The sequence below is a fragment of the Lissotriton helveticus genome, chromosome 1_1, assembly GCF_964261635.1.
Source record: "Lissotriton helveticus chromosome 1_1, aLisHel1.1, whole genome shotgun sequence".
NCBI classification, from domain to species: domain Eukaryota; kingdom Metazoa; phylum Chordata; class Amphibia; order Caudata; family Salamandridae; genus Lissotriton; species Lissotriton helveticus.
In genome coordinates this window covers 112,468,243-112,486,635 of record NC_136057.1, presented here as the reverse complement: position 1 = coordinate 112,486,635, position 18,393 = coordinate 112,468,243, and the positions used below count along the sequence as shown (strand labels likewise).

At 51.2% G+C, this 18,393-nt stretch overlaps 1 protein-coding gene across 4 annotated transcripts in view; it reads left to right on the top strand.

The window, feature by feature from the left end:
* LOC144762503 (uncharacterized) overlaps positions 1-18,393 on the top strand; it is a 182,122-nt gene that overhangs the window by 90,412 nt on the left and 73,317 nt on the right. Inside the window, exon 1 of one of the 4 annotated variants that reach the window (XM_078647796.1) lies at positions 11,075-11,229. The exons of the other annotated variants lie outside the window; for them this stretch is intronic. The gene's annotated coding sequence lies outside the window, so the exon portion shown is untranslated. Of the gene's footprint in view, positions 1-11,074; positions 11,230-18,393 lie in introns of those variants that run through there. 4 annotated transcript variants of the gene reach the window in all.

The window sequence follows — 18,393 nt, the reverse complement described above, 5'->3', positions numbered from 1 at the left end:
TGCAAGCACATATGCATCGGGTAACAACCATCTCTGATGCTCTGACAATTCAACCCAACAACCATTTGCATCCAATCTACCCGTACTTTCTCTCCACATGTTCAACTCTTTCTCTGTAGCCTCAGCTTGAATAGATTTCACACTCTCTATCGTGTCTTCACACATTCCAACATCACCAACCCATCTTGCAGGGCCTGCAACATACATTCGGCTCATCACATTCCTTGCAGTTTCTTTCGCGATTTCGTCAGCAAATGCATTTCCACGACCAACATCATCAGTCACCTTCTTGTGAGCACTACATTTCACAATCACCACTTGCAGAGGCAAGGTCAGTGATTCAAGAAGCTCATTCACCAACTGACCATGCTGAATCTTAGCTCCATGCGAAGTCAGGAACCCACGTTCTTTCCACAATCGTCCAAAACTGTGAGCCACATCAAACGCATACTGACTATCGGTGTAGATGGTCACTTTCATTCCTTTTGACAACACACATGCTCTCGTGAGTGCAATCAATTCTGCTGCTTGAGCTGAATTATGTGGAATACGTGCAGCTTCAACAATTGTACGCAAAGTCGTGACAGCATATGCTGCAGTCGTGTCACCATTCGGAAGCTTGAAGCATGAACCATCCACCCATAAGATACCATCACATTCAGCAAGAGGAGTGTCCTGGAGGTCTATTCTCCCTTTTGTTTCTTCTTCTGTTCTAAGAAAACAATCATGCTGTTCTGAAGCATCTAATTCCTCTACAATTGGTAACAACGTAGCTGGGTTTAACGTGTTACATCTTTTTATGTGCACATGACTTGCTAACAATGTTAATTCGTAACCTGACAATCGAGCACTAGTTAAGTGCTGTGTCTTGGTTCTGTTCAACAACGTGTCTACTGCATGTGGGACCATCACAACTAGCGTATTATCCATTACTAGACCAGCAGACTGTCGAATAGAAACAGCTGCTGCCGCTGTGGCTCTTAAACAACTTGGCAATGCTTTAGCTACCGGATCCAAAGTCGACGAAAAATATGCACATGGACGCTGCTTGTCTCCAAACAACTGTGTCAACACGGACAATGCGCAACCTTCTTTCTCATGGACATACAATGTAAAGGGCTTACTGTAGTTGGGGGTACCTAACACAGGAGCCGAACATAATGCTGTGCGCAATTCAGAAAAACTTTTCTGACACTCTTCAGACCAAGGAACGGGATTGGGTGTATCTTTACACGTTAATGCCACCAAAGGTTTGGCTAATAACGAAAAATTTGGTATTAATTGCCTGCAATATGATGTAATGCCCAAGAAAGCACGCACTTCTCTCTGTGTTCTTGGCACACTCAATTTCGCTATTGCCTGAATTCTCTCTGGGGTCAGTTTCCTTCCCTCCTTCGATAAGAGATGACCTAAGTAGGTCACTTCTTGTCGACAATATTGCAATTTGGAAAGTGACACCTTGTGATGCAAATCACACAGATGACGCAACAATGAAAACGTGGCTTCTTTACAGATTTCCTCAGTATCTGCAGCGACAAGCAAATCATCAGCGTACTGTACAAGAGTAGCACCATCAGGTAAAACAATTGTGTCAAGCTGTGTCTTTAGAGCTTGACTATATATTGATGGACTTTCACAGTAGCCCTGGGGAGCGCGTTTAAAGCGGAAGCTGCGTCCTCCTAAACTGAAGCCAAAAATGTCCCTGCTCTCCTCAGCAATCGGGATGCTGAAGAAAGCATTCTTCAAGTCAATCACCGAAAACCAGGTTGCAGAAGCTGGAATCATAGTCAATAGGGCAGTAATGTCGGGGACAACTCGAAATTGTGGCACAACTATTTTATTCACCTCTCTAAGATCAATCACAAATCTGTACACAGGTGGCTGAGAGGGATCAGTTCGTTTTAAAACAGGCAGAACAGGACTATTGCAAACGTTGCCTCTTGTTTCTTCAATCACATCTTTTTCAATCAGATCGTAAACGATCGCTAGCCAAGCTTTTTCACCTTCACTAGAGATTTTGTATTGGGGAATTCGTGGCATTTTAACATTAGCTTTCAATGTTACAATCTATGGTGGTATTTCTAAAAGACCCACATCATTAGGACCAGTAGCCCAAAGAATATCAGGAAGAAACGACAATTCTGTTGGAAGTTTATCCCTTGACAAATACATTGGAGAAACCACTTTCTTACCTAAAGTAAGTTGTGCTCCTGAAGGAGAACAGTACAAAGTCGCATACAATCTTTTTAACAGATCCAATCCCGTCAAGTTTTCACCACAACCTGTTGTCAGAATAAGGGGTGCTTCGAATTCACAAGGACCAACTGAAAGAGACAAAGGGTCAGAAATCGGATTTCTAACCGGGGCGCCAGAAAAACCTACTGATACATTCGTTTTGCCAGACAAAGGTGCGCCAGGGAGTTTGGAGTGCATAATAGAACTCTTTGTAGCACCAGTATCCAACAGAAAAGGCTCTGACACACCTGATGTAATCACCTCAACCTATGGTCCACTCTGATCTACTGGAACTGAAACAACTCCCTCTCTTTGTCTATGGCTGTCCTAGCAATCATTACCCTCCATATGCTCATCTTCTGCATAGTAATCATCAGCATAGTACTGAGCTGTCCTACCAGATGCGTTATTCTGCTGATTGAACCTATTCATCGAATTTTGAGGTGGAAGAGACTGTGTGTTCTGGGGGAAATTTCCACGCCCTCTACCTCTATGTGCTTGTTGAACACCTCGACCTCTTGAGCCAGAAACACCATTTGCGCGCTGTAACAAGATAAGGCAACTATACTTGAAATGACCATCTTCCTTACAATATGAACATTGATTGGGGCCTACAGGGACACGTGGTTGAGTATACTCGACTCTTTGCGAGTTCCTCTGATACTGTTGAGGCTGCTGATAATTATTCTGATAGTTACTCTGAGCACCACTATTTTGTCCACCACGTGGCGGATATGCTTGCTGTAACAAAACCTTCGTTTTCAACTCTTTAGTTTTCTTTTCTGCTCTATCTTTCTCGTCTTTGTCTCGATTTTCGTAGTACTGTGCAGTAGCCAATATCGGTGCTGAAGAGGAAACTGCCCAAGAACTCTCTGAATCTTTTAACTTCTTACACAACTCTGGAAGCAGATTGTGCACAAATTTATCGACGAACAGTCGCTGACCACCTTCTGTGCTCATATCTTGACCACTGTGGTCGACAAACGTTTCTTCAAACCTGGTGAAGAAATCTGACACCGTTTCATCTTTCTTCTGCTTACACGCAGACAATTTATCCCAATTTACTCGCATGGCAGGCATTATAGTTTTCATGTAATTAATAATCCTACCAGGGAGGTCTGCTACTAAAGGCTCAGGCTTAGCACCACCAACTTGTCGGTCATCTGCAGCAGCAATATTAGCCCATGTGTCACCTAACTCCTGATCATGATCTGCATGACGAATCTTTCCCCACAAAGGCTGTGGAACAACATTCCCAAACAACATGTCTATATCCGCTAAATTCATGATACATGACCCAGCAGTCTGTGGCAACTCTTTGTAATACCCTGCGGGATTTTTACGGGGATCAGGCAATGTTTGCTTTAGGGCCAAAACTTCAGCTCGCTTCCAAGGAACATACACGCTGAAAATGTGCTGGCACAGGTGGTGGAACATTACCAGGACCAGCTGCTACTGCTTCCTTCCATACTGGAGGAACATCTCTCATGGGATATTGTCTTACCTTCTTCTTACCAGAAGAATCAGACTCAAACAACGACCTAGAAACACCTTCAGTCCTAAGCGACAACAACGTCGCAACTGCTTTCTTAACATCTGAACCCACAATTGCGCCTTTTGAAAACTCAAACCGTACATGGCTCAACTCAGGAGGATTAGAGTCTAAATAATTTTCCTCTAAATCTTCACATAGAAAAACACACATTTTCTCAAAAACGTATCTCTGCTTTGATGCTTCCCACTGGGTGAAGACATCCATAACACATTTTAAATCATATCTTTCTGTGTCAGCAACCCATTTATGTGCCAAATAATTCAACGTTTCCTTCTCCCTAGAATCAGGCAGTTGACTACGCAACTGCTTGCGTTCTGTGTCAGGAGTTACACTCGTTGCACCAAAGAGAGGATGCAAAAAATTAGCGACAGTACTAGCCACTCTCTGACGAACAGAAGGAGAAGTCAATGAAAAGACAAGAGGGAAGGCAGGGTGAGACGAGGCAGATGCAGAGGCAGTGTCAGGAGAAGTACCAGGAGTGGTAGTCGATATAGTAGTCAAAGTTGTAGGAAGTAAAGGCAGAGCAGATGTAAAAGTCGGTGGCCCTGATCTGCCCCCCAGTCCCAGGAGGAGAAGAGAGCCTGGACATGTCTGCACAGGTCTCCGCTCAGGTAGGAGATTGTCAGCACCTTCTGCTGTGTTTGTAGAAATAGACTGAATAATCCTGGATGGAATCTCTGCAGGAGCCGGGCTGAGCTGGGCCCTTCTATCTGGGGCCCCTGGGGCTGAGCTGGGCTCTTCTATCTGGGGCCCCTGTGGCTGAGCTGGTCTCTTCTATCCGGGGGTCCTGGGGCTGAGCTGGGCTCTTCTATCCGGGGCCCCTGGGGCTGAGCTGGGCTCTTCTATCTGGGGCCCCTTGGACTGAGCTGGGCTCTTCTATCCGGGGGCCCTGGGGCTGAGCTGGGCTCTTCTATCTGGGGCCCCCGGGGATGAGTTGGGCTCTTCTATCCGGGGGCCTCTGGGGCTGAGCTGGGCTCTTCTATCCGGGGGCCCCTGGGCCTGAGCTGGGCTCTTCTATCTGGAGCCCCTGGGGCTGAGTTGGGCTTTTCTATCCAGGGGCCCTGGAGCTGAGCTGGGTTCTTCTATCCGGAGGCCTGTGCGGCTGAGCTGGGCTCTTCTATCCGGTGGTCCTGGGGCTGAGCTGGGCTCTTCTATCCAGGGGCCCCTGGGGCTGAGCTGGTCTCTTCTATCCAGGGGCCCCTGGGGCTGAGCGGGGCTCTCCTATCCGGGGGCCCCTGGGGCTGATCTGGGCTCTTCTATCCGGGGGCCCCTGGGGCTGAGCTGTGCTCTTCTATCCGGGACCCCCGGGGGCTGAGCTGGGCTCCTCTATCCAGGAGCCCCTAGGGATGAACTGGGCTCTTCTATCTGGGGGCCCTTTGGGGTTGAGCTGGGCTCTTCTATCCGGGGGCCCTAGGGGCTGAGCTGGGCTCTTCTATCCGGTGGGCTCTGTGGCTGAGCTGGGCTCTTCTATCTAGGGGCCCTGGGGTGGAAATGGGCTCCTCTATCCATGGGATCCTGGGGCTAAGCTGGGCTCTCCCATCCGGGGGCCCTTGGGGGCTGAGCTGGGCTCTTCTGTCCGGGTGCCCTAGGGGCTGAGCTTAAAACTTAATTTGGTGCAGAGTCAGAAAGTTGTTGAATATAGACAGTCCTACCAAATATAAAAAATTACCCACAGAAAAAGGAAAAATAGAAAACATTGTCCAGTGTAATTCTAGCAGTTTCTTACATTTGCATATAATTAATGAAATTCAGGCTATTTCCAATTCACTCTTAAAGACTGGAGGCGGCGGTTCCGTCAGCGGCCACCTGAGGGCGCTCCTCGCCCGCTGATGAGTCCCACTGAGCTGCACATTGGCTGAAAGGGAGAAGGGTTTCCTCTTCCGGGTCAGCGGCGGCAGAGACAGCACCAGCAGGTGCGGTGACAACACTTCTGGCCTCTCCTGGTGTTTGCAGCCTGCAGCAGAGGAAGAAGGAGCCCTGTCTGTCTGTGCAGTTACCTTCATCTGCAGACCCCCCTCAAACCCCAGATTTACCACCCCAGACCCCAGACCTGCCCTCCCCCAGCCCTAGGGGGAGGAGAGAGCCTGGACATGTCTGCACAGGTCTCTGCTCAGGTAGGAGATTGTCAGCACCTTCTGCTGTGTTTGTAGAAATAGACTGAATAATACTGGAGGGAATCTCTGCAGGAGCCGAGCTGAGCTGGGCTCTTCTATCGGGGGCCCCTGGGGCTGAGCTGGGCTCTTCTATCCGGGGCTCCTGGGGCTGAGCAGGGCTCTTCCATCCGGGTGCCTCCTGGGCTGAGCTGGGCTCTTCTATCCGGGGCCTCTGGGGCTGAGCTGGGCTCTTCTATCCGGGGGCCCCTAGGGCTGAGCTGGGCTCTTCTATCCGGGGGCTCCTGGGGCTAAGCTGGGCTCTGCCATCCATGGGCCCTGGGGCTGAGCTGGGCTCTTCTATCCAGGGGCCCTGGGGCTGAGCTGGGCTCTTCTATCCGGGGCCCCTGGGGCTGAGCTGGGCTCTTCTATCCGCGGGCCCTTGGGCTGAGCTGGGCTCTTCTATCCGGGGACCCTGGGCTGAGCTGGACTCTTCTATCCGGGGCCCCTGGGGCTGAGCTGGGCTTTTCTATCCGGGGGCCCCTAGGGCTGAGCTGGGCTCTTCCATCCGGGGGCTCCTGGGGCTAAGCTGGGCTCTGCCATCCATGGGCCCTGGGGCTGAGCTGGGCTCTTCTATCCGGGGGCCCTGGGGCTGAGCTGGGCTCTTCTATCCGGGGCCCCTGGGGCTGAGCTGGGCTCTTCTATCCGCGGGCCCTTGGGCTGAGCTGGGCTCTTCTATCCGGGGACCCTGGGCTGAGCTGGACTCTTCTATCCGGGGGTCCTGGGGCTGAGCAGGGCTCTTCTATCCGGGGCCCCTGGGGCTGAGCTGGGCTCTTCTATCCGGGGGCCCTGGGGGCTGTGCTGAGCTCTTCTATCCGGGGGCCCTGAGGCTGAGCTGGGCTCTTCTATCCATGGGCCCTTGGGCTGAGCTGGGCTCCTCTATACAGCGGCCCCTGTGGCAGAGCTGGGCTCCTCTATCCGGGGACCCTGGGGCTGAGCTGGGCTCTTTTATCCCGGGGCTGAGCTGGGCTCTTCTATCCGATGCCCCTGGGGCTGAGCTGGGCTCTTCTATCCGATGCCCCTGGGGCTGAGCTGGGCTCTTCTATCCGCAGGCCCTTGAGCTGAGCTGGGCTCTTCTATCCGGGGACCCTGGGCTGAGCTGGACTCTTCTATCCGGGGGTCCTGGGGCTGAGCAGGGCTCTTCTATCCGGGGCCCCTGGGGCTGAGCTGGGCTCTTCTATCCGGGGGCCCTGGGGGCTGTGCTGGGCTCTTCTATCCGGGGGCCCTGAGGCTGAGCTGGGCTCTTCTATCCTCGGGCCCTTGGGCTGAGCTGGGCTCCTCTATACAGCGGCCCCTGTGGCAGAGCTGGGCTCCTCTATCCAGGAGCCCCTGGGGCTGAGCTGGGCTCTGCTATCCGGGGGCCCCTTGGGGGCCGAGCTGGGCTCTTTTATCCTGGGGCTGAGCTGGGCTCTTCTATCTGGGGCCCCTTGGGCTGAGCTGGGCTCTTCTATCCAGGGGCCCGTGGCGCTGAGCTGGGCTCTTCTATCCGTGGGTCCCAGGGGGGCTGTGCTGGGCTCTTCTATCCAGGGCCCCTGGGGCTGAGCTGGTCTATTCTCTCCGGGGGCCACTGGGGAGGGCTGGAATCTTCTATCCGGTGCTGAGCTGGGCTCTTCTATCCAGGACCTCTGGGCTCTTCTATCCGGGGGCCTGTGGGGCTGAGCTATACTCTTCTATCCGGGGGCCCTTGGGGCTGAACTGGGCTCTTCTATCCGGGGGCCCCTGGGGCTGAGCTATACTCTTCTATCCAGGGGCCCATGGGACTGAGCTGGGCTCTACTATCTGGGGGCCCCTGGGGCTGAGCTGGGCCCTTCTATCTGCGTCCCCTGGGTCTGAGCTGGGCTCTTCTATCGGGGGGCCCCTGGGGCTGAGCGGGGCTCTTATTTCCTGAGGCCCTAGGGGCTGAGCTGGGCTCTTCTATCCGGGGGCTTCTGGGGTGCTGGGCTCTTCTATCAGAGGCCCCTGGGGCTGTGCTATGCTCTTCTATCCGGGGGGCCCTGGGGCTGAGCTGGGCTCTTCTATCCGGGGCCCCTGGGGCTGAGCTGGGCTCCTCTATCCAGGGGCCCCTCGGGCTGAGCTGGGCTCTTCTATCCGGGGGCTCCTGGAGCTGGGCTCCTCTATCGAGTGGCCCCTGGGGCTGAGCTGTGCTCTTCTATCCGGGGCCTCTGGGGCTAAGTGGGGCTCCTCTATCCAGGGGCCCCTGGAGCTGAGCTGGGCTCATCTATCTGGGGGCCCCTGGGGCTGAGCTTGGCTCTTCTATCCAGGGCCCCTGGATCTGAGCTGTGCTCTTCTACCCAGGGCCCCTGGAGGTGAGCGGGGCTCTTTCCAGGGGCCCCTGGAGCTGAGCTGGGCTCTTCTATCCGGGGGCCCTCTGGGGCTGAGCTGGGCTCTTCTATCCGGCGGCCATAGGGGCTGAGCTGGGCTCTTCTATCCGGGGGCCTCTGGGCCTGAGCTGGGCTCTTCTATCTGGGGGCCCCTGGGGCTGAGCTGGGCTCTTCAATCCGGGGCCCCTGGGCTTGAGCTGGGCTCCTCTATCCAGGGGCCCCTGTGGCTGAGCTGGGCTCTTCTATCCGGGGGCCCTGGGGGCTGTGCTGGGCTCTTCTATCTTGGGGCCCCTGGGGCGGAGCTGGGCTCTTCTATCCAGGGCCCCTGGCGCTGAGCTGGGCTCTTCTATCCAGGGGGCCTGGGGCTGAGCTGGGCTCTTCTATCCGGGGATCCTGGGGCTGAGCAGGGCTCTTCTATCCGGGGGCCCCTGGGGCTGAGCTGGGCTCTTCTATCCACCGGCCCCAGGGGGGGGCTGAGCTGGGCTCTTCTATCCAGGGCCCCTGGTGCTGAGCTGGGCTCTTCTATCCGGGGACCCCTGGGGCTGAGCTGGGTTCTTCTATCCAGGGGCTCCTGGATAGAAGAACTAGCTGAGCTGGGCTCTTCTATCCGGGGGCCCTGGGGGGTTTTCCTTCTGGCCCTGGGGGTGTTTGTGGGAATCATGTGGGTTAAAGAGGGGATCTGTGCACTGCATCTTATTGCACTATTAGAGGTCTGTGCGCTGCATCTTAATGCACTGTTAGGAATATGTGCACTGCGGTGCATTCTTACTGCACTTTGAGGGATCTGTGCACTGTGGTGCATCTTGCTGCACTGTGGGAAATCTGTGCAATGCACTGCATCTTGCTGCACTGTGAGGGATCTGTGCACTGTGGTATATCTTGCTGCACTCTGAGGGATCTGTGCACTGTGGTGGATCTTGCTGCACTGTGAGGGATCTGTGCACTGTGGTGCATCTTGCTGCACTGTGAGGGATCTGTGCACTGTGGCGCATCTTGATGAACTGTGAGGGATCTGTGCACTGTGGTGCATCTTGCTGCACTGTGAGGGATCTGTGCACTGTGGTGCATCTTGCTGCACTGTGAGGGATCTGTGCACTGCGGTGCATCCTTACTGCACTGTGAGGGATCTGTGCACTGTGGCGCATCTTGCTGCACTCTGAGGGATCTGTGCACTGTGGCGCATCTTGCTGCTTTGTGAGGGATCTGTGCACTGTGGTGCATCTTGCTGCACTGTGAGGGATTTGTACACTGTGGTGCATCGTGCTGAACTGTGAGGGATCTGTGCACTCTGGTGCATCTTGCTGCACTGTGTGGGATCTGTGCTCTGTGGTGCATCTTGCTGCACTGTGAGGGATCTGTGCACTGTTGTGCATCGTGCTGCACTGTGAGGGATCTTTGCACTGTGTTGCATTGTGCTGCACTGTGAGGGATCTGTGCACTGTGGTGCATCTTACTGCACTGTGAGGGATCTGTGAACTGTGGTGCATCTTACTGCTCTGTGAGGGATCTGTGCACTGTGGTGCATCTTACTGCATTGTGAGGGATCTGTGCACTGTGGTTCATCTTGCTGCACTGCAAGGGATCTGTGCACTGTGGTGCATCTTGCTGCACTCTGAGGGATCTGTGCACTGTGGTGCATCTTGCTGCACTGTGTGGGATCTGTGCACTGTGGTGCATCTTGCTGCACTGTGAGGGATCTGTGCACTGTTGTGCATCGTGCTGCACTGTGAGGGATCTGTGCACTATGTTGCATTGTGCTGTACTGTGAGGGATCTGTGCACTGTTGTGCATCTTGCTGCACTCTGAGGGATCTGTGCACTGTGGTGCATCTTGCTGCACTGTGTGGGATCTGTGCACTGTGTTGCATTGTGCTGCACTGTGAGGGATCTGTGCACTGTGGTGCATCTTGCTGAACTGTGAGGGATCTGTGCACTGTGGTGCATCTTGCTGCACTGTGAGGGATCTGTGCACTGTGGTGCATCTTGCTGAACTGTGAGGGATCTGTGCACTGTGGTGCATCTTGCTGCACTGTGAGGGATCTGTGCACTGTGGTGCATCTTGCTGCACTGTGAGGGATCTGTGCACTGTGGTGCATCTTGCTGAACTGTGAGGGATCTGTGCACTGTGGTGCATCTTGGTGCACTGTGAGGGATCTGTGCACTGTGGTGCATCTTGCTGCACTGTGAGGGATCTGTGCACTGTGTTGCATCTTGCTGCACAGTGAGGGATCTGTGCACTGTGGTGCATCTTGCTGCACTACAAGGGATCTTTGCACTGTGGTGCATCTTGCTTCACTGTGAGGAATCTGTGGACTGTTCACTCATTGTCATGACACCATCCACTGAGGGAGAAATCTGTGACAGTCAAACCTGATTGTTCTGTCTTATGAAGTTATTGAGACTGTAATCTACTTGTTTGTTTATTTTATAAGTTAACCTTTGAAGGGAGTGAGCGGGTAAACAAAGGAGACAAATGTAAAACTTAATTTGGTGCGGAGTCGGAAAGTTGTTTGAATACACACAGTCCTACCAAATATAAAATATTACCCTCAGAAACAGGAAAAATATAAAACATTGTCCAATTTAATTCTAGCAGTTTCTTACATATTAATAAAATTCAGGCAATTTCTAATTCACTCCTAAAGACTGGAGGTGGCGGTTCCGTCAGCAGCCAACAGAGGGCGCTCCTCGCCTGCTGCTGAAACTCACTGAGCTGCACATTGGATGAAAGGGATAAGGGTTTCCTCTTCCGGGTCAGCGGCGGCAGAGACAGCACCAGCAGCTGTGGTGACATCACTTCCGGCCTCTCCTGGTGTTTGCAGCCTGCAGCAGAGGAGGAAGGAACCATTGTCTCTCTGTGCAGTTACCTCCATCTGCAGACCCCCCCTCAGACCCCAGATCTGCACCTCCCACCCTCAGACCCAGGGGGAGGAGAGAGCCTGGACATGTCTACACAAGTCTCTGCTCAGGTAGGAGATTGTCAGCACCTTCTGCTGTGTTTGTAGAAATAGACTGAATAATCCTGGAGGGAATCTCTGCAGGAGCCGAGCTGAGCTGGGCTCTTCTTTCCGGGGCCCCTGGGGCTGAGCTGGGCCCTTCTAAGGGAGCCCCTGTGGCTGGGCTGGGCTCTTCTATCTGGGGGCCCTGGGGCTGAGCTGGGCTCTTCTATCCGGGAGTCCCTGGGGCTGAGCTATGCTCTTCTATCCGGCGGCCCCTGGGGCTGAGCTGGGCTCTTCTATCCGGGGCCCCTGGGGCTGAGCTGGGTGCTTCTATCCGGGGCCCCTGGGGGCTGAGCTGGGCTCCTCTATCTGGGAACCCCTGGACTGACCTGGGGCCTTCTATCCGGAGGCCTCTGTGGCTGAGCTGGGCTCCTCTATCCAGGGGCCCCTGGGGCTGAGCTTTGCTCTTCCATCTGGGGCCCCTGCGGCTGAGCTGGGCTCTTCTATCCAGGGGCCCCTGGGGCTGAGATGGGCTCTTCTATCCCAGGGCTTCTGAGCTGGGCTCTTCACTATGGGCCCCTGGGGCTGAGCTTGGCTCTTCCATCTGGGGCCCCTGGGGCTGAGCTGGGCTCTTCTATCTGGGGGCCTCTGCGGCTGAGCTGGGCTTTTCTATCCAGAGGCCCCTGGGGCTGAGTTGGGCTCTTCTATCCGGGGGCTCCTGGTGCTGAGCTGGGCTCTTCTATCCGGGTGCCCCTGGGGCTGAGCTGGGCTCTTCTATCAGGGGGTCCCTGGGGCTGAGCTATACTCTTCTATCTGGGGCCCCGGGGGCTGAGCTGGGCTCTTCTATCCGGGGCCACAGGACTAAGCTGGGCTCTTCTATCGGGGGGCCCTGTGGCTGAGATGGGCTCTTCTATCCGGGGGCCCCTGTGGCTGAGCTGGGCTCTTCTATCCCGGGGCCCCTGGGGCTGAGCTGGGCGCTTCTATCTGGGGGCCCCTGGGGCTGAGCTGGGCTCTTCGGTCCGGGGGCCCCTGGGGCTGAGCTGGGCTCTTTTATCCGGTGGCCGCTGGGGCTGAGCTGGCTCTTCTATCCAGGGCCCCTGGGGCTGAGCTGGGCTCTTCTATCTGGGGTCCACGGGGCTGAACTGGGCTCTTCTATGCGGGGCCCCTGTGGCTGAGCTGGGATATTCTATCTTGGGCCTCTGGGGCTGAGCTGGGCTCTTTTATCGGGGGGCCCCTGGGGCACAGCTGGGCTCTTCTATCCGGGGGCTGAGTGGGGCTCTTCTATCCGGGCCCCTAGGGCTGAGCTGGGCTCTTCTATCCGGGGCCCCTGTGGCTGAGCTGGGCTCTTCTATCCGGGGCCCCTGGGGCTGAGCGGGGCTCTTCTACCTGGGGAGTCCTGGGGCTAAGCTAGGCTCTTCTATCCAGGGCCCCTGGGGCTGAGCTGGGGTCCTCTATCTGGGGGCCATGGGGCTGAACTGGGCTCTTCCATCTGGGGCCCCTGTGGCTGAGCTGGGCTCTTCCATCTGGGGCCTCTGGGGCTGAGCTGGGCTTTTTTATCCAGGGCCCCTGGGGCACAGCTGGGCTCTTCTATCTGGGGGCTGAGCGGGGCTCTTCTATCTGGGCCCCTGGGGCTGAGGTGGGCTCTTCTATCCGGGGCCCCTGGGGCTGAGCTGGGCTCTTCTATCCGGGGACTCCTGGGGCTAAGCTGTTCTCTTCTATCCGGGGGCCCTTGGGGCTGAGCTGGGCTCTTCTATCTGGGGCCCTAGGGTGCTGAGCTAGGCTCTTCTATCCAGGGGGCCGGGCTGAGCTGGGCTCTTCTATCCGGGGCCCCCTGGGGCTGAGCTGGGCTCTTCTAATCGGGGGCCTCTGGGGCTGAGCTGGGCTCTTCTATCCGGGGGCCTCTGGGGCTGAGCTGGGCTCTTCTATCCGGGGTCCCCTGGGGCTGAGCTGGGCTCTTCTATCTGGCGAGGTACTGGGTTTTTCAGAACCGGTACCGGACCGGTAACCCAGTGGTGTCAGGGTACACCCAAAGACCTCGAGTACTTTCCTGATTCAGACCACAGAAACTCAGAGTCTTCTAGGTGAAGTCAAGGATCGATTTTATTGGCTGCAACCAAGTAACAGGTCCTAGAAGTACAACAACACGGGATGTATATTCTCAGGAGACTGCTCCAATTTACAAAGTCAGGCTTCTCTTTTTATACGAAATATTGTGCTTTAGGCAAACATTCCTAACATTTTAGTATTTGTTTAGTTATGATGAGTAACAGACTCATCCAGTTGCGCACTGTGCACTTGGTGTTAATCCCACACCTTAAGTGTTTAACCTTTTACACAATTTTCACAATTATTCGTTGATTATTTATTTTCATAATCTGTTTCCTTGATTTCTTCAACATAACATTAGTCATATAATCAGTTTACATTTTCCAACTTCATGTAATCGCAATACATTATTCAATAGCATTATACTGATATTGTAACAATTTGTCAAAAATCAGATGCTTTCACTCCTTGCCCAATGCATTTCGGTACCCACTGGTACCTTCATCAGGGGCTGATCTGGAAAGTAAATGGACATAGATTGTGTCAATATTCTATCTTTTATGGATGTCAGGGAGGTAACAAAATAAATAATGATGTCTCATACCTTGTTAATAATATGTTTTATGGTGTGTCAGCTGCAAAATAACCACGGTACTACGTGTTAATTTAAAGATATGTGCGCAGATAATTAATTTAAGTGCTACTCAATACTCTGGGCTTACCTATTATTGAGTATTGCCTGAAGCTCATGAGGCTGTAAGGAAAAATACATGAGAAAATCCCTTGAGTTGATTCAACTGTCAATTGAATATAAGGAAATATCGCTGTGTGCAAATGTTAGGATTTCCTACCTGATCTTCTTTATGTGAAAAACCTGCGGAGGCATGAAAGAACGCTTAAAATTCGTAACACATTATACACGTGTCCGTGTTGTAATATTTTTAAGGAAGCGTACCTGCTCTGTTGTTATCTGTCGACCTGTTGACAAACGCATAACAACATGAATGTTATGTCGTACCCATCTGCCGACTCTAATTAGGGTAGCTCTAAAATTAGAGACATACCTGTATTCTGCTCCGTTATCGCTCAAAAGAAGTCGCCCTCGGTTAATCCGCTTTGTTGGATAAACGTTATGCTGGCGCCATGCTCGCGTTTGTGTTTTGCCCTCTCGTTTAGTAAACATAGACGATGCACTTTTCGTCTATGTGACTGTTTAACGTATCAAAAAACTAGCCCCGCCATTTTGCAGTGTCCGATGAACACTTATTTAAATGCTGTAATCCAAGCGTATTTAGATTAACAGTTGTCTAAAAACAGCCGCTCTTCATTGTTAGTCGAGCAGTGCGTCCTACTCACGTTATTCTTCTGGTGACTATCACGACCTATCCAAAAAAAGGAAGTGCTAAGTTTTACTCAAAAGTAACTATGGTGTTGAGAAAAACAAAACAAAAACTAGTAAAAACTAGTGCCGCCATCTTGGAATGTCGAGTACCCACTTCTTATTAGACTGTATTTCGCTTATGTTCTGAATGTGCTAAATGTTATTCGATGTGCTAGATAGCGGGTAGATCTGTCCTCAGTGTCTTGACTCTAGGTAAATTGCCACAATGTGTGTGTAACGAACTGGATGTGTGGTATGATTATGATGCAATTTGAAAGCACAATCGTGGGGTCGGTATCAGAGTTCAAAAGATTGCATAATGGTAAAATAATTATGATTGACAGAAGACTAACATGTAAATACTGTTACAGTACAACAACACGGGATGTATATTCTCAGGAGACTGCTCCAATTTACAAAGTCAGGCTTCTCTTTTTATACGAAATATTGTGCTTTAGGCAAACATTCCTAACATTTTAGTATACCATTCGAATGTTTCCACTACAAAGGAAAAGCAGAGTCATGATGACAAGCCCACATTTCAGTTTGTCCATCCCATAACAAATTACCCGGCAAGGCCCAATATTTCCATCAGATATCGGTGGACCCCCAATAAAAACGGGCACCTCCCCATCATAAAGCAAGTGAGAGAGAAAAGAGCAGGGACAGGTGTGAGCAAGATTCGGCAGGGTGTGTGTGCGATGAAAAGGGTTTATGGCCTGTTGTGCCTTGATGCTATCTCCTTCGGCCACTGGGAGAGGAACTGACCAAACAGGTTCGGCCTGGGGCAATGGTTCCAACTTGCCCAGGTCACAGGAAAGTCAATTAAGGTGTATGTGTCCTTTGGAATCGAATTTGGTTTAATTTGTCTGCCTATGTGAGGGCAACCCACAAAATGGCTGCCGTACACAAAATGGAAGCCAAGGGTTCAGGACGCAAATGACCATTTCGAGGTGAAATCGTCACTCAAATACGACGAAAATGCTTGTACATAGCGTACTAGCCATTCTCGGTCTTTTGATACCAAATTCGTCATGTTATGACGAAGTTTTATTCTCGAGTCCAGAATTTTCAGAACCACAAACCCTCCTTTTGCCCTTACATAGGCAATTTAACCTAATCTCATGCTAATCTGAGTCCAGGTCTATATTCCTAAAGTCATTGAGATGCTGCTGTAACATCATCCTAGTACTTAGCTCGTCTCTTGATACAGGTTTCCTTGCACATGATGTAGCACAGAGGCCACATATTGCAGGAGCACACTGCATGCACAGACAGAACAGGAAAAGAATGGCTAAGACCATCCCAATGACCATCAGAATTTTCCATCCCCAGCCGGATATCAGTTCCCAGAACCACCCCATTAATGACCAATCTCCTTTAGCCACATGAATAGATTCGGATATCTTATGCAGTTTGGAGATGGCCTGGTACACTGTTGGAGCGTTATCTGGAATGAAAACACAGCAACTCGATTGGATCAATCTACATACCCCACCTCGGTCTGCAAGTATGACATCTAATGCGACCCTGTTCTGAAGAGTTATAAGACGATCCGACTGGAGCTCAGCAGTCAAGTTACTAAGGGCACCAGCAGTTTCAATTACGGTGGACTCAACCACCCTTGTCAATTGCCTTATGTTCCTGCTGTAACCATGCGTCCCCAGAACGGCAGAAAACCCTTTGCGAAGTCCCCAAATTCTTGTCCTGCAGTGTCTTCTTTACTCAAGACACCTCTAACTATCCTTGTATTGTGGTAATCTGCCGCTGCTGTGTAGGTGGGAGGCAACAGGAACGAAACGAAACATGAGCCCGAAAAGTCAGGGGGCAACCATGTATAGGCTCTATCATGGCAGATGAAATATGTACCCTTAGCTGCTAAAAACGCAGGGGAAGTCTGGGACCCAAAAACATACGTTTCAGTACAGACACTCTTCACTAACTGAGCTCTGGGATTCTTGCCAGTACCTTGCAGACACAGGTGACCCTGATGGGGTACAATCCAAATCGGGGAAGATCTCTTAGCTTGCTGTTTCTTACTCAGAGTAGCTCCATATCCGGTCACGTTCCATCCTATATAGGCAAGTGTCTCATCTTCGGGGGTAGTTTCATTAGAAATATCTTCCTTAATCATGTCAACTATACCCTTAACTAGAGCACTATTCTTAGGATTGTCTTTTACAGAACGTAGGGGGTGGACTTCACGAGCATAGATGAACATCGTTCTGTATGCCCACACAGAACCATTGTGGCTGAAAGGCAGGACCAGATAAGGGATATCTTTATCCGTGGTGTGAGGCATAAGACCACACACCCAACAGTTAGTCATGTTCATTACAAGTTGGTGTTGATGCAAAAGCTGAACAAAGGAGTTATTAATAAACTCTAATCTCCTAGTTGATTCGTGTTCAGGAAGGGGTTGAAAAGAATGTGAGGAAACAGTGGAAGGAGGATGTATAGGCGATGTAGTGGGTGCAAATGTTACTTGAAAGGAGAATAAAACATACCTTATTAAAAATATCATCACACTGAATAACATAAAAATGCACAATATCAAAAAGCTTTTCTTTGTCATTATTTTAAAGATCCTGGTTTTAAAGTTCACTCTTTTGGCAGGTCTCTCCATCTCGGAAAACTCCATCCTCTCTAAAGTGCTGCCCGCAATGGGAGGTTGTTTCTGCTAAGGAATGCTTCTGTCAGTCCAGTTAAGGTCAAGGTGTGCTACAAGGGATTTTATTTAAACAGATATTTAACTTAGTCGTGAGTTGTACTAAAGTAACACACTCAAAAGAAACCACAGGATATCAAGTTTGATTCTGTATTTGAAATAGATCAATGGAAGGGTAAACCAATAGAACACACAGAGATGAAAGTTTCAAAGAATATATATTTACTCAAATAATCAGGAAGACAGAAATATGAAATAAATCAAGCAATAGTTATGAACAGAGGTAGACAATAGTTTCACTGCAATTCATAACAGAAAAACATCAACTCATTTTCTGTTATGAATTGCAGTGAAACTATTGTCTACCTCTGTTCATAACTATTGCTTGATTCATTTCATATTTCTGTCTTCCTGATTATTTGAGTAAATATATATTCTTTGAAACTTTCATCTCTGTGTGTTCTATTGGTTTACCCTTCCATTGATCTATTTCAAATACAGAATCAAACTTGATATCCTGTGGTTTCTTTTGAGTGTGTTACTTTAGTACAACTCACGACTAAGTTAAATATCTGTTTAAATAAAATCCCTTGTAGCACACCTTGACCTTAACTATACAGTGCCCAAGCCTACAAGGGTTGATTGGGTTTTCCCCTGCTTACAATCTGTCAGTCCAGGGCAACTCCCTTAGACCAACCAGAACTGCCGACCTAACGTCGTCAGCTGCACCCGAAAGACTTTGGGCAATCGCGGCCCTAGCAGCGGAACCCGGATGGTGGTTCGAAAAACAAAAAATAAGCAAGTTTCTCAGATGGGAGAGCTGCACTTTCAAAAATAGCAGGATAAAAAAGAATGTTATTTGTCCATAGGTCTCGGCCTCAAATTATAGCGCTTTTTCCCAGGTACTGTTTGGTCTTTGAAAAGGAGTTCAGGTTCTGTAGTGTCCAATCGAATTGACGGTGATACAGCTGGTTGCAAAATGTCATCACTCTCTTGTTCAGTAAGTGTTCCTTTTACACGTGCATCACTGAAAGGCAGAAAACGTGGCACAGTTTCAGTCTCTGAGTCGGCGACACCCTTCTGGACCCACTGGTCATAC